The sequence below is a fragment of the Macrotis lagotis genome, chromosome 2, assembly GCF_037893015.1.
Source record: "Macrotis lagotis isolate mMagLag1 chromosome 2, bilby.v1.9.chrom.fasta, whole genome shotgun sequence".
Classification (NCBI taxonomy): Eukaryota; Metazoa; Chordata; class Mammalia; order Peramelemorphia; family Peramelidae; genus Macrotis; species Macrotis lagotis.
Window position 1 is genome coordinate 259,620,962 of NC_133659.1, and position 15,761 is coordinate 259,636,722.

The following is a 15,761-nucleotide window of genomic DNA, read 5'->3' on the forward strand; positions in this document are numbered from 1 at the left end:
CATCTTCCAATTATGTGCATTTTCACATTCTTATTCCTGAAACTTTCTTCCTCCTCATCTTCATCACATTTTCCCTTGCTTCCCTTGAATCTCAGCTAAAGTTCTACTTCCTTACAGAAGACTTTTCAAGTCCTCCTTAATCTTAGTGCATTCTTTCTGAGATTATCTCCAATTTATCCTTTTTAATAGCTTATTTGTATAGAGTTGCTTGAAATTGGTCTCACTTCATTAGACTGAATTTCTTAAGAGTAGGAACTTTTTTATCTTTCCTTATTTCTCTAGCATTTAGTAAAGTACCTGGCACAGTACCTTATTGACCTGACAAAGATCATTTTTTTTAAGTGAGTGGGATAATCATTGGAGACTTATCCTTATACATGTATAGATATTTTGTCTAGATGAAAGAGTAGGAAAGAGGTAAGTAAATGTTTTCTCTGTGGTCTATTTTTGACATTAAAAATCGGAGAGGTTTTATTTATGTCAAACATGCACACTGATTCATCAGCACTCTTACAATTATATTTTCTCCAGCATAGATCTCTTTCAGATACATTGAGTCTAATCCAGTTCTTTTACCTTGTTTTGTTCTTTTTAGGACCATTTTAACCTCCCTTATAAGCATATTGAGGACTGTAATGTTAATGTCCAACTATGGTGGCTCCACTATTCTTGATGGTTAAAAACAAAGTTTATAATAATAATCTTAACAGATTTCCCCCCATTTTTCTCCTATTTCCTTACTATCTTCCTGTACCCATAAGCTGAGCCACCTGTCTAGCTCAACTTAGCTGAAGCAGACCCTTAGTTGACACATGAAGCTAAAATGGTGTCCCCTTCAAGAAGTCAATTCAACCTAAGAATGGAACAATTTGTTGAAGTCTGTTCTGCAGTGAATGTTAGATAGATTTTTCTGGACAAAAAAAACATCAAAGTTCTGATGTTCCAGAGCTGTGAGTTGTCTTCTTACATATGTATCTCATTATCATTGTAGTTTAAGTTCATTCCTACTCTTTATCAAATAGGCTGTGCATTTATGGGAGAATGAACTCTTTTAGGAAAAAATGGTTGTCATTACTGTTTTTGTTTCGCTATTTGAGTAAATACCATTTCTAAAATGCTAATTAAAGTCTATTGGTTGATTTTTTTTTTTGCAAGGCAAATGGGGTTAAGTGGCTTGCCCAAGGCCACACGGCTAGGTAATTATTAAGTGTCTGAGACTGGATTTGAACCCAGGTACTCCTGACTCCAGGGCCGGTGCTTTATCCACTGCGCCACCTAGCTGCCACCTAACCGCCACCTAGCTGTCCCTTATTGGTTGATTTTTAAAGGAGAGCACACCAGTCAAGGGATATTTTAAGGTGTAGCCTTCTATAGGATTACTCTTAGAATCTCAGTAATAGTCACTCCTCTGCTTATGTGATTGGAGTAAATTAGCCTGAGGAGGAGCTACACCTGTAAAAAAATTGTATAATACTTCCTGATGACATTTCTAGTATCCATTTTGCATTTTTTGTTCTAATGCAATTGTTTTAAAAGTTCAGGATTGAGTTCTGTTGTGCCATTTATTATTATTATTATTATTATTATTATTATTATTATTATTATTATTATTATTATTATTACTTGCCTTTATAAAAATAATGCTTATCTTTGTCCCAACAAGCCAGAGTAGAATATATTGATCTATTTGATTAAATTGATTGTTCTCCTTCCAGACCACTCTCATCTCCCAAGCAAAGATTCTGGTTGTGTCACTTACTACCCATGAGCCCTTGTGTAGGTTACTCAACCTCTCTTTGTTGAGTTTCCTCACAAAAAAAAAAGGAAGTTTTGGATTAAATGATATCTGAAGTCTCTTTTATCTCAAAATCTATAATCCTTTGATTTTGTGACCTATTTGGTCCTTCTAGTCCAATTATTTCATTTTCTTCCTAGCTTAGCACAGCATTCTACTTATCTACTTCAGCCATCTCTTCCTAAATGGTAAAGTGGGGGTATTGGCAACCTTTCTGAAAAGGTAAAATAGTCACTGTGGGTAAATAGGTAAAGGATGCCAGGAAGTTCCTGTTTCCTTCTTTCTTTCTTTTTTTGATAGTAGCAGCTGCTGCCACTTAGCTATTTGAAGTCTTTTAATTGAAGCTTTTGAATTTATTGAATTCAATTGAATTAAAGCTATTGACAGATAGCAATTTGAAGCTTTTTAAATACATTGTTTGATTTGATTTTCAAAACAATCTTGTGAAATAAGTGGTTGAAATATTATCTGCATTTTGTAAGTTAGGAAATTAAGGTTCAGAAAATTTAAATGACCTAGTTAAATTCATTTAACTAATAAGTGTCTGAGGCAAAGTTTATAGTCACGTTGTTTTTTTTTTAATTAGAAATGTTCACCCCACCATTTGCCCTCAAATTCCAAAGATAGTAAGGGGTGATATTGATATTTAACTCAGATCTTCTAATCTCAAGTCCAGAGCTCTTTCAACACTTTCCACAGTAAACTTCAAAATATTATCCTTTATGTAAACTCTGTTGAGTGGAGCTTCATTTACATTACTAAAAAGCTCTTTAAAAATGCATACAGTTTTATTATGATACCAGCAATATTTCTAAATGCTTTGGCTCAGAGAACTCACTAGTAGGCACCTATCCCTAGGAGGTAAAAGACTAGAATGAAAAGTTACATATTTGGGACTTTTACTCCTCTGAATTCCAGCCACTTAAGGACATTCCAGGCAAACTCAACCTTAGGGGCATATGAAGATATTTTCTGTTTACTTCCAATCATGTCTAACTTCATTGAATTGGTTGCTGATAACTCTTCATGACAGACTAAGATAGAAAAATTTGGAATTCAACTTTTGAGAAATTAAGATGTGATTCCAGTGATGAGAAAGGAAGAATGAAAGGTCTTTTCTTAATCCAGAATAATGGCAGGTCTGAGGCCATCTGAGTTTCTGCTCCCTATATATAGGGAATAGAAATAAATATTTATATGCCAGGGACTGAGTTAAATTCCTTACAGATATTGTCTCAGCTGTTCCTCAAAATAATGCTATGAGTGAGGTGCTACCATGATCATCGTTTTCTAGTTGAGAAAACTGAGCAAAGATTAAGTGACTTACCCAGGGTCACAGAGCTAGTAAGTGTCTGAGGTTGTATTTGAACTTGGATTTTCCTGAATCCAGTCCTAGAACTCTATCCACTGTTCCACTGGATGCCTCAATATGTCCTCTATAGACAACTAAAGTTTTCCTAGAATACCTTGGCTTTGTTGCCTCACCTTTCATGTTTCCTTCCCTCTAATATAAATCTTGTAAATAAGAAAAGATCCTGGAAGGCCTTCTAATATTACTGGCAGCAAGGTCATCCTCCATTGGAATGAATGTAATTGTAGAAGCTTTGGTAGAATGGAGTTTGCAGCATGGAAAGGCTAAACATCAGGGAAAGAAGCCCAGAAAGATGGTACAATTGACATTTGATAAGATGATGCTAAATGAGAGTGAAATGCAAATTATTCAATTAGCAGGCTTGTAAAAACAACAACAGCACAACAACAAAATTTATATCCCAATGAAAATTTAATATTAGGCTCTCAATTGATTGTACTAGGAGTGATAAGTTAGTGGATTCTGTTTTAGTGATTCTGATTCTTCTTTCAGTGTTTAGCATTCTATTTTTTGTGTGGGAACAAACTACCCATTCTATACCTGATTCATGTTTATACATTGGATACTTGTTTTTTTCTCTGACTTCACCCATCCCACCCCCTTGGAATACTAGATTTGGAGTCAAAACCATTTCTATAATTACTGACACTATCAGGAAGAAAATATTATGCTGTGTTTTGGGAACAAGCCTGCCAGACAAATATTTTAAATTAGATTATTCTCATTCTAAACATCTCTGCTTAAATGGTGAGAAAATCTAAAGGAGAAAGAAATTCATCCTGCCTTTGAGGATCTCTCATAATCTATTTTGGAATCAAAATCTATAATATTTATTTATAGTTCAATTTATAGTATTACCAAACAAAGTCAGGATTCCAACATAAGAAAAAAATATAGTTACAGAACTCAGGTCAAAGTTCAGTTAGCATTGTGATTTATCAGGCAGAACAAATGTCACTTAACTTTTGGCACACCCTGGAGAATCATTTTATTAAAACCATTCAATTCCTCTTTAACCATTCCCTCTAAGGATTCTCCTTTCCATCTGGTCAAAAGTGAACTTGAGATACTTCAATTACTTTGAATTAATAAAAGACTTCTTCCTTCCTCTCAGTCTGATCATTATCCTAATCCATTGAAAGGATGGGGAAAAGAGGGTACTGCTATCAAATCTATTCCTCCCCCTGCTCCATACACACATTTCTTGTCCTTTCAACATGCTAATTTTATCTTCAGGGAGAATAGAATTCCTCCCTGAACTTTTAATTAGTTTTAGAAATGAGCTAGGCTACAAAGGATTTCAGACTAGAACCCAGATTTGGAATAAATAGTTAAAGACCGATAAGTATTTCTTATTGACATTAGACTAAGATCTGTGGATTAACTTTATATTTTTTCATTCAATTTTGCAATATGTAGTCTAAAGAGAAAATAAAAAGGAGCCTCAGGATATTCACACATCTAAATATGGGAAGTCTACGCCATTGAGAAGTCAGGCAGCCTCAGGATAAAATGAACCCAGTATAAAGTGAATCCAGTGGCTGTAGAAGGGCAAGGATTGGCACAAGCATCCTGTCTCAATGATCTCAGCTAGCCACTGGGTTAGACCAAAATATTCATAGCCTCCATTTTTGTGATAACAAATAATTGAAAATAAAATATGCTTATCCATTGGGGAATAGCTAAACAATTGTACATAAATGATATGCAGTACCATAAGAAAGGATAAATATGAAGAATTCGAAAAGTATGGGAAAATTTTAAGTGAACTGAATCTGAGTGAAGTAAGCAGAATTAAGAAACTAATATACTCAATGACCACAAGAATACCTAGAAAAACCAACAAAAAGTGAACCCCAAACAAAAGAACCATAGAAAACTCACACAAATATTTGGGATTTTTCAACTTAGGTAACCCACATATAGCTTGTTGGTTCATTTTCCAATCTGGCTATATTGAGAGAACAAGGATAATCAAAGAAGGGCCTAGAACTTTTGCTTGAGAGAATGGATCAATAATAATGGATTATAGAGAAAAGCCTTCTGGTTCTTACTTTACTTCTGTTTTTCCTGCTAGAGAAATTCCCAATCTAGAGAAAATGTCCAAAAGAAAGGGAATTGATAACTAAGAAAGAAGAAAATAAAAGAGTATCTACTCACTTTTGATGGGTTCATATCATCTGATCCAGATGAACTACATTGCTGGATACTGAAAAAATTAGATGTCAGTTAATAGTCAATCAACAAGAATTTATTCAGTACCTACTATGTTTCAGGCTGGACAGCTAGTTGGCACAGTGGATAAGTACGGGACCTGGAATCAGGAAGATTCTTCTTCCTGAGTTCAAATCTAGCCTCAGATACTTATTAGCTGTATAACCCTGGTCAAGAGTCACAACCTTTTTTGCCTCAATTAATCATCTATACAGGGAGCTGGAGAATGGAATAGCAAACCACTCTAGTTTCTTTGCCAAAAAAATCCCAAATGGAGTCACAGAGAGTCAGGTATGATTGAAATGATTTAACAGCAACCACAAATTTTCCAGGAGCTCCCAAGAAAATCAGATTTTAATGAAGGGAGATAATATTTAAGCAGCTCTGTATAAACAAGATAGATAGATAGATAGATAGATAGATAGATAGATAGATAGATAGATAGATAGATAGATGATAAATTGGGAATAACCTCAAAAGGAAGGCACTAAGATTAAGAAGCATTTGGAAAGGCTTCTTGTAGAAGAAAATACCTTGTAGAAGTATTTTAGCTGAGATTTAAAGAAAGTCAGAAAAGCCATGAGATGGAGATGAGGAGGTACCAGAAACAGTCAAAGTTGGGAAATAGAGTTTAAAGTACATCAAGAAGACCAGTGTCAATGGTCTGATTATAGCATATGTGAAGGGTAGTAAAGTGTAAGAAACATGGAACTGTGGGAAGAAGACAGGTTGGGGGCTTTAAAAGCAAAAAAAGAGAAGTTTATATTTGGACCTAAAAATAATAGGTAACCACGAGAGTTGATTGAATAAAATATTGGTCAGACCTTCACTTTATGAAGATCACTTTGATAGCCAACTGAAGGGTGGACCGGACTGGGGAAAGATTTAAAATAGGAAAACCAACCAAAAGGTCATCCCAATAGATAAGGTGTAAGTGGTGATGAGGCCCTGTACCATAATAGTGGCACTATCAGAGGAGAGAAAGGGACACAGGAGATTTTAAAGAAAAGATAGATTAACTATGGAGATTGGAGGGAGAGAGAAGTTGAGCCTGTTTGATTGGGAAGATAGCCCTACCCTTGACTGTAATAGGGATGTTTGAAAAGATAAGGGTTTGAAGAGAAAGATAATTATTTCAGTTTTAACTATGCTGAAAGTTTAAGGTTCTTACGGCAAGGAAATAAGCATTTATATAGTACCCATTATATGACAGACACTTTGCCATGTACTTTACAGAAAAATACCATCTTTTATAGCCATGAAGGCAATTGTCTTGAGCAAAATATAAAACTTTTCAGAAAAGTCAGGTATGATTGAAATGATTCAACAGCAACAACAAATGTTCCAGGAGCTTGAGGTAGATGCTAAGGGATATCCAGTTGGAAAGGTCCAAAAATCAAGAGGAGATATGAGATTGGAGGTCTGTGAAAAGATCAGAGTTAGACAAATAGCTCTGAGCATCATTAGCATAGAGATTATTACTATTAAGTACATGGAAGCTGATGAGCTCACCAAAGAAAATATCATAGAGAAAGGGGAGCAGGGAAGAGCAGTGGGAGACAGCTCATGGTGATGGAAGAAGAAAAAGCAAAAGAGACCGAGGAATAGGAAGCAGAAAAACAAGTAGGCGGAGAGCTAAGATATGTGATTTCTGAGATGCCATTAATAGTGTTTGGAAGGCAACAGAAAATAGGAGAGGTAGTATATTACTGAAGAAGAGGGAGTATGAGTTTCATAAAAAGGAAGAATCTATAAACTACAGGGTGTAGAGCTTGACTTCAATTTCTGGGGAAATTGCAGAACTGATCATTAAAGAGATGATTTGTGAACATCTAGAAGGGAAAGCAATTTCATCAAGATCACATTATTGATTCTAACTTTATTTTCTTTTGGGGGAGGGCAAGATTATTAAATTGGTAGATGAAAATGTAAATACAGTTTACTTTGATTTTAGCAAATTGGGTTTTTTTTGATAATATATATCATGCTATAATAAATAATATGGAAATAGCTCAACTAGATTTCCCAGAGTTGTTAAACACATGGCCCTCAATCATAAGTGATCATAAATCTCCCCTACAACAACCTGAATATGAAGTCAATATGAAGCCAGCATTCATTCATTTGATGTCATTGGACTATCCGATAATCCAATTAGATGAACTCAAAATTGGATGGTCAAAATTTAAGCATATTCATTATCAACTAGGTGGGATGGTTATCTATGTAGCACCTCCTAAGTAACAGACACTGTACTATTACAAATATTATCTCATTTGATCCTCAAACTACCCTGAGAGGTAGGTGCTATTATTATACCTCAGTATAAAAATATAATAGGTTGATTGACTTCTTCAGAGTCTCATAGTTTTATAAGTATCTGAGACCAGATTTGAACTAAGATCTTCTTGACATCAGGTCCACCAACTGCTTGGTGCTGTCTTTTGTCATTTTTTATAAATAATATAGATTAAGTCATGTGTCATCATACTAGATGAGAGAGTCAGGAAAAAATATCTTGACAGGCTAGAGCATTGAACTTAGTTTAATAAGATGAAATTTATTAGGATAAAGAACAAAGTTTTATATTTTGGTCAAAACAATTACCTTCATGGGTATAAAAGATGGTATTTTTTTTCAGATTTTTCAAGGTAATGGGGTTAAGGGCTTGCCCAAGGCCACACAGCTAGGTAATTATTAAGTGTCTGAGACCGGATTTGAACTCAGGTATTCCTGACTTCAAGGCCAGTGCTCTATCCACTATGCCACCTAGCCGCCCCTAAAGACGGTATTTTTATGAAAGAAAATCTGAGTGTAATGTGGCAGCCCCCCAAAATAATTCCAATTCAATCTTAGACTGCATTAGGAAAGTCATAATTTCCAGGAATAGGGAGATGATAGTCCCGTTACACCATATACCCTTGCCTGAATGTCATCTAGACTCTTGGGTTTAATTTTGGAAAGGAGCAATGATGAGTTGAAGAGTATTTAGAGGAAGACAACCAAGATGATAAAGGACCTTGAGTCTATGTCATATATGAATCTGTGAAAGGAACTGGGCACATTTAGCCCCAAGAAGTGAAGATTCAGAGTGAATATTATTAATGTACTTAAGTCATTGAAGATCTTTTATGGAAAGGAGAAATCAATTTTTTTTCTTTTTAACCTTAGAAGAGAGAATCAGGAATAAGGAGTGGAAGCCACATGACAATGTTGAAAGAGATATTATAATGATCTGGGTGTTCAAGCATTCCCTCACCTTACTGCTGACTGTTTATCCTCATTTTCCCAGTATAAACATTCTTGGGTCAGCTAACTGGAAGAAATGAGTTTAAATACTAACTAGGTGATCTTAGGTAAGTCATTTAACCCTGTTTGCCTCAGTTTCTCATCTTTAAAATGAACTGAAGGAAATGGTAAACCATTACAGTCCTTTTGCCAGGAAAACTCCAAAAGGAGTCATGAAGAGTCAGACATGACTGAAAAATGACCGAAAAAAAATGACTAAACAACAGCAACAAAAATACCCACTCCTTCTGGGAAATAGTATCAAAGTAGTATTGAGGTAGCATCTATTTATGTTTGTTTTAGCTATGAGCCCCCAGTCAGAAACAGAACCCTGGAAAAACACTTTAGTGTTGTTATTATTTCTATCTCTATCTCTTCTCTGAGAATATTCCTCTTGATCCCTGTCCCTAGTTATTTCTTCCCAATTGTATTTCCAATTAGTAATTGTAATTGTGGATGGTTGCTGTGTCTAACAAATGAGTAAACATTTAAAGCAAAGGAAGATTAACCCTTCTACCCTCTTTCAGGCATTCATAAAGAAAATCGAAAGGAGCAAGGAGATGTAGGATTCTTGTTTAGGGACTTATAGACTGAGGGTTTCAACAAGACAGTTTCTGTTTGAATATCTCAGGCCCCATTGGCCCAAGTAGCCTCAGTTCTAGAGTCCTAGCTCTTTATGGGGTAGATGCTTCTACCTGCCCTTCTATTCTCTCAGTTCCATGTGACTTCCTACAATTTTCTTTCCTCCAATTCCAAGATTCTCCTTCTCCTCTAATTAGGCACTTTAAGTTTGTCTCCTAGACTCAGTAAATCAATTTTAAAAAGTTGTCCTAAGGTATGGCCTATCTTTTTTTCTTTAAATTTAATTGTATTTTGTTTTCACAGATCTACTTTTTCTCCATCTCTCTCTTCCTCATTGAGAAAGCAAGAAAAGCAAAACCCTGGTTATAAATATATAAATATATATAAATAGATACATAAATATGAATATATATAATAGATATATAATAAATATATAAATAGATTTCTTTATTGTCCATGTTAAAAATAATATACATGGGGTGGCTAGGTGGCACAGTGAGTTCAAATATGGCCTCAGACACTTAATAATTGCCTAGCTGTGTGTTGTTGTGCAAGCGAATTAATCCCATTGCCTTGCAAAAACAAAAAAAAATAATTATAATGTACATTCCAATTTGCAATTGAGTCCATCACGTCTCTAACAGGAGTTGGGTAGCATATTTCAACACAAATCCTCTGAAATTCTGTTTGATCATAGTTCCTAAGTCTTTCAAAATTATTTGTCTTTACAATATTGTCCTCCCAGAATTTCTGAAACCATCCCATTATCATTTCTTTTTTTTAAATTGATATTCTTTTTTGTTTGTTTGGTTTTGGATTTTTGCATGGCAATAGGGTTAAGTGTCTTGCCCAAGGTTGCACAGCTACAAAAGTATTAAGTGACTGAGACTGGATTTGAACTCAGGTCCTCCTGACTTCAGGGCCATTGTTCTCTCCACTACATACCTAAATGCCCCATTATCATTTCTTATGATATAATAGTATTTCATTGCATTCATATACCATGGATTACTTAGATATTTCCAATTGATGCATACCCCTCAGTTTCCAGTTCTTTGCCACAACAAAAAGAAGCACCATAAATATTTTTGAATATATTGGTCCTTTTTCTCTTTCTTTGATCTTTGACCAAAGAAATGTATAGACCCAGGAGTTGCAACACTGAGTCAGAGTATACACAGTTTAATAGTTTTAAGGGCCTTTTTCCATATTGTTTTCTAGAATGACTGAACAGAGTTCATATTTCCACCAGTAGTGCAGTAATGTACACATTTCCCCACAATTCCTCTAGAATGTCATTTTTGTCATTCCAATGGGTATGAGATAGAAGCTACTGTAAGTGATTTGGAGCACCTTTATATAGCTATTGATAATTTAGTTTTTTTCTTCTTCTAACTGCCTGTTCATATCCTTTGACTATTTATCAATTGGGGAATGATGGTCTATCATTCTTCATCCTATATAGTTGGTCCCCTTTTAATGGAGTCAAGGAAATCATTCACACTTCAAAAAGGGATCAGCTGTGTGACTATTTCCTAGTTAATTTTGATTTCTCCTTTCCCTTTTCTGTGATTAGATAAATAAAAGATCAACTCCCTTTGAGTTGTGATAAGGCAAGTTAATGTCAGGAAAAATAATCCTCCCAAATTTTTCTATAAGAGATCCTTTCAATTTAGGTCTTCAAGTAGAGATTGAAATTTTATTATACTGCAAAACTTTGCAAACTTGAATATTTCTACACAGGATGGAAAACAGAAAAGTAGGAGTAGAATTTCTAGGAGAAAATGGATAAGAATCAAATAGGATGGTCAAGCACCAGTGCATTTTCAACTGTATCATAGGGGGAACTTTCAAATTGATGAGATCACAGTTACATTTGAGTATCCTTTAAGCAGAAAGAGGAGAGTCAATGGAAGCAATTAGAGTTTGGGGTCTAGTAACTGATAGTGGATCAGGGAAGTAGAGGTAAAATCCATCCTGATCTTTTAGTCTAAGATATGAAATTAATATTAAAGACTTCTTTATTTCTTTATTTCTTCACTCATAGAAATACCAGGACTAAGCAAAAGACCCTTTTTCCAAGGGCATAATTATGATGATTCTTCAAGAAGAAATACAAAATTCCTAGAAATGGAAGCAGAATTGGGTAAGTGTATAGGGAGGGATGTGTCCAGGAATTTCAAATCTGAAGTTTCATTAACATCTCAGCCATGAGTGTCATGGATCTGTTCTATAAGACCTGCAGAGTGACCACTGATACTGGATGTAAGGTATTCCTTCCCTTTTTGTTTCTTGCTGTTGTCTCTCAAATTCAGGTAAGGAAATAGGGCTAAGGAAAAATCTGTATATCTATGATGAGGTAACCAGAGAGGTGAAGTAACCAGGTCATGTTTTTTCCCCTACAAAAAAGGTCGACTTTGGTGTCACATATAAAAGGCAGAACTTCTGGGGATAGAATACTCTTTGAGTGGGAAAATGATTGGGTGAAGAAAGGGCTTGGTGAGCTAAGCATTTCATATGTATCCTCATTCATTGAACATCTTTATAGTGAGGAAATTAGGTTAAAATAAATATTACTGACAAAAAAACAAGAAGGATCTTAGAGGTTTATGTGAAAGGTGTGATAATGTTATTTGGCTTCCTTGATGGTGGTGGTAGAGGTAGACTGTCTAAAATGTAAATATAAGTATTGGTGCTTGGGGTTCTATTCAATACCAGCTTGTGAAGGCACCCTTTTCTCCCTCTAATAAGCAGTTCCAGGAAGTATCCCAAACTCTCAATCTAGACAATCACCTATAGGGAATTTACCCTATGGAGTCTCAGCGCTAGTGGCCTTGAGGTGGGACCAATGAGCTTTGCCATTTGCAGCCTACATTCTTTACTGCCCTCCGGTGGCAACCCGTGAGCTGTAAGAACTGAAAAGTATAGGGAGGACAGAAAGATGAGTTCACAGAGAGCCTATAATTTGGGTTTCCCGTCCCTGGCTGTCCCTATCAGCAACTCAGTAGCAGATGAGTCACCCAGAATCCCAGCCAAGGCAAATACAAGATGGGGAGGAGGGGGACATCACCCCCTGGGAAACAGCCTGGCCCTGGCCACAGCCTTAGCTGCGTGCTCCCCTTAACCTCTAGAGCACCCAGCTTGTTTCCCTCTGCTCCTCCCTCATAGGAATATCATTCATCTCCCCCTTTACTTTCACTCTCTTTTTGTCCCCTCTGCTGGGAAGGGCAGCACCTTAGATCTCCTGGAAGAGGGAGGTTTGGAGACATCTTTAGCCACCTCTCCTTCACCCCACCCTTTACCCGTACATAGCCTGAGGTCAGGGTATCCCTGATTCCCTCCCTCCTCTCCCACTTCCCAAGTTCCAGTCAAGTGGAACTGCATGTTTGGGGTGTTAGACAATGGGTGTGGGTCCTCAGCCCTGCTCCAACTCCACCCTACAGGCTCCAGCCAACTGGTCTTGGGAGGGCATTGTGGGTCATCTTCAGGCCACCCACCCTATACCACTGTCTTATGCCAGGAGTTCAATCTCCACCCGAACTGAACATCAGCACTCTGGGACCATCAGCTGCAGAAAGTCCTGAAGTGGATAGGAGAATGGAGACAAAAAGGAGAGAAGGAAAATAGAAGACAATGCTTGGCCCTGGGTGCATTTTGGGAGACAAGTCTTGGAATTTAGTTCTAGATTTGATACTTATTTGTGTGACATTTGACAAATCATTCCATTTATTCTTCTGTAAAGTGAACATAGTAATACTGCCATAGCTTATTCAAGGGATTATTGTGAAGTCAAATAGGATAATGTTCATGAAAGTGACTGCTATCCAAATATAGATAACATAATATATAATGTATAAAAATTAAAAATGGAAAGTCAATACGGTAGATAGAAAGCTGCTCGTGTAGCTAAAAGATATGGATTCAAGTCCTGCCTCTCTGGCATTTGTCAATGAACTCAGTTATTGGCAGTACAGAGAATGTGTTGCTCTGCATTGGAAGAGGGAGGTTCTTCATTTGGGAATTCCCTATACTAATGACCATATAGGGTCAGTCTTTATCCAATTTGTTTTTCATTTTAAGAGACAGTAACACTAAACAAGCTAAATAGAGAAGCTGACAAAGGAGAATAAAAAAAGAAGGAAACACTACTTTCTTTTGCTTCTTCATCAATCTGGCCTTTGCTGGTTCCTCATCCACTAACTCTGACTGTATTGTCAAGGTTCTGTTTCTTCTGGGTTTTACTCTCACTTAGTAAACTCAGAAGCTTATATGGATTCAGTTATTTATTTTTATTTTTTAGGTTTTTGCAAGGCAATGGGGTTAAGTGGCTTGCCCAAGGCCACACAGCTAGATAATTATTGAGTGTCTGAGGTCGGATTTGAACTCAGTTCCTCCTAACTCCAGGGCCAGTGCTCTATTTACTGTGCCACCTAGCTGCTCCTTCAGTTATTATCTTTAGGCAGATGACTCCCAATTTGATCATCTCCAGCCCTGTCTCTCCTGAATTCCAGACTTTCAGCATCAACTGCCTATTTTGAAATTTCGAAGTGACTGTCCCCTAGCTATCTCATACTCCACACTTCCAAAGCAGAGCTCATCAAGTCCCCTAGACTCCTAACTGATCACATTTCTGTATTTTCCTATTACTATGAAAGGCAACAGCAATTTTAAACTCTCCCTATCCCTCTGATTCCTCACTCTCACTCATCCCACATATCCAAATTGCTAAAATACCTCTTAATACATTCCTTTCTCTCCTCTCATTTAACAGCCATCCTTATCACTTCTGTTGGACTATTGCAATAGTCTCAAGCCTTCCTCACTCTAATTGATCATCCACTCAACCAGCAGTGATTTCTCAAACGTACAACTCTAAGCAGGTTACCCTTTCCTCCTTAAAAATTCCAGTTGTTCCTTATTGCTTCTAAGATCAAATATTCATTTACCTTTGTGTCATTTAAAACTCTTCACATCTCACCTCTCCAGTCTTATTACAACATTATTCCCTTCCACATACTCTATTATTCAGCCATATTACTTGCTGTTCATCACACATGATGTTCCATTTCCCTGACTCCTCTCTGTGCATGTGCTTTCCCCCATTTCTGGAATAGATTCCCTCTTCACCTCTACCTCTTGTAATTCTGAATTTCCTCCAAGGCTAAGTAAGCTCAAGCATCACCTTCTATCAATGTCTCTCATCCATCCTTGGAGCAGTTAGTGCCCTCTCTTTCAAAGCTACTTTTCTTCATCTATTGCCTCTGCCTTTAGAATATAAGCTCCTCGTTGGCAAGGGCTTTATTCTTTTTGTATCTCTAGAGTTGAGCAAAGTGACTGGTTCACAATAATGCTTATTAAATGAATGACCTGAGCAAGTCATTTAACTTCTGTTTGTCTCAATTACCTCAACTGTAAAATGGGGATAATTCATCTCCCAGCATTATTCTGGGTATCAAATGAGATCTTTGTAAAGTGTTTCACACAGTGCCATAATAGGCACTTCGTAAATGCTTATTTTCTTCCTTTGCTGATTTCAGAGCACTGAAGATGATTGATTATTTTTTTCAAGATTCTATTTAAATCTTTCTTAAATACCGTAGTCTCCTCTAAAGATAAGGACCCTGTCCCAGCAGGGTCTTGGATGAAGGGAAATCCCAAGGCAGAGAAAAACAGATGGTTGAAAGCCTCTCCAATATAGACTCACAAATACTGGTTCCCCTAAGGAGAGACAGAAGTGATGTTATCTAAAAGTATTCTGGAGGGTCCTTTGGTGTCAAAGAGAGCTGTAGGATAGAAATAAATCTCTTGAGTTTGATGGGAAAGATTTTCGTAATGTGCAAGTTTTAGCTTCTTCTGGCTAAACCAGAGCTACCGTCCTCTGCCCCCCATAAAAGTACCTTCTCATCATCTTCTTCCCCCATACACTAGGACCACTCAGAAACAAAACAATACAAAATACAATTGAGTTCGACTGAGGGGGGGGGGCACGTGGCCACAGAAGTGATGATGGTGATGGTGGGTATCAGTCTCAAGACCCTACACCCCGCGCTGCCTGGCAGCTGAGTCAACTAGAGGCTGTAGCTCAGGGCCCGTTGGGGCCCTGGGCTGCGGTCTGGCAGGGGCCGGGGGCGGCTGGGAAGCCGGGGCCCCTCTCTGAAGCAAAAATAGCCGGCGGTGGTTAAAGCTTGGAGGGTGAGTCAGGCGGGAGCCTAACTCCTTCGTTGCTGCGTTGGCTCTCAGACTAGGCGGCCCCAAGGCAGTCGCCGCTGACTCCGATTCCGCCTCCGCCACCCAGGCCACTCTTGGTTCGGGCTCTTGGGGTCTGGGTAGGTTGGGATCCCGAGACCTCCCTGTAGCAGCCCATATCAAGTCTGAAATTCAGAGACTCCTCCAGATCATAGGTGATGTCTACACAGATGAGGGTGGGGGGTGGGAGGGGGGAAGAAGCAATGGGGATGGTGGGACGGTTGAAAGTCCAGGGCTATCAGGGCCAGGGAGTGCCACGGGGAG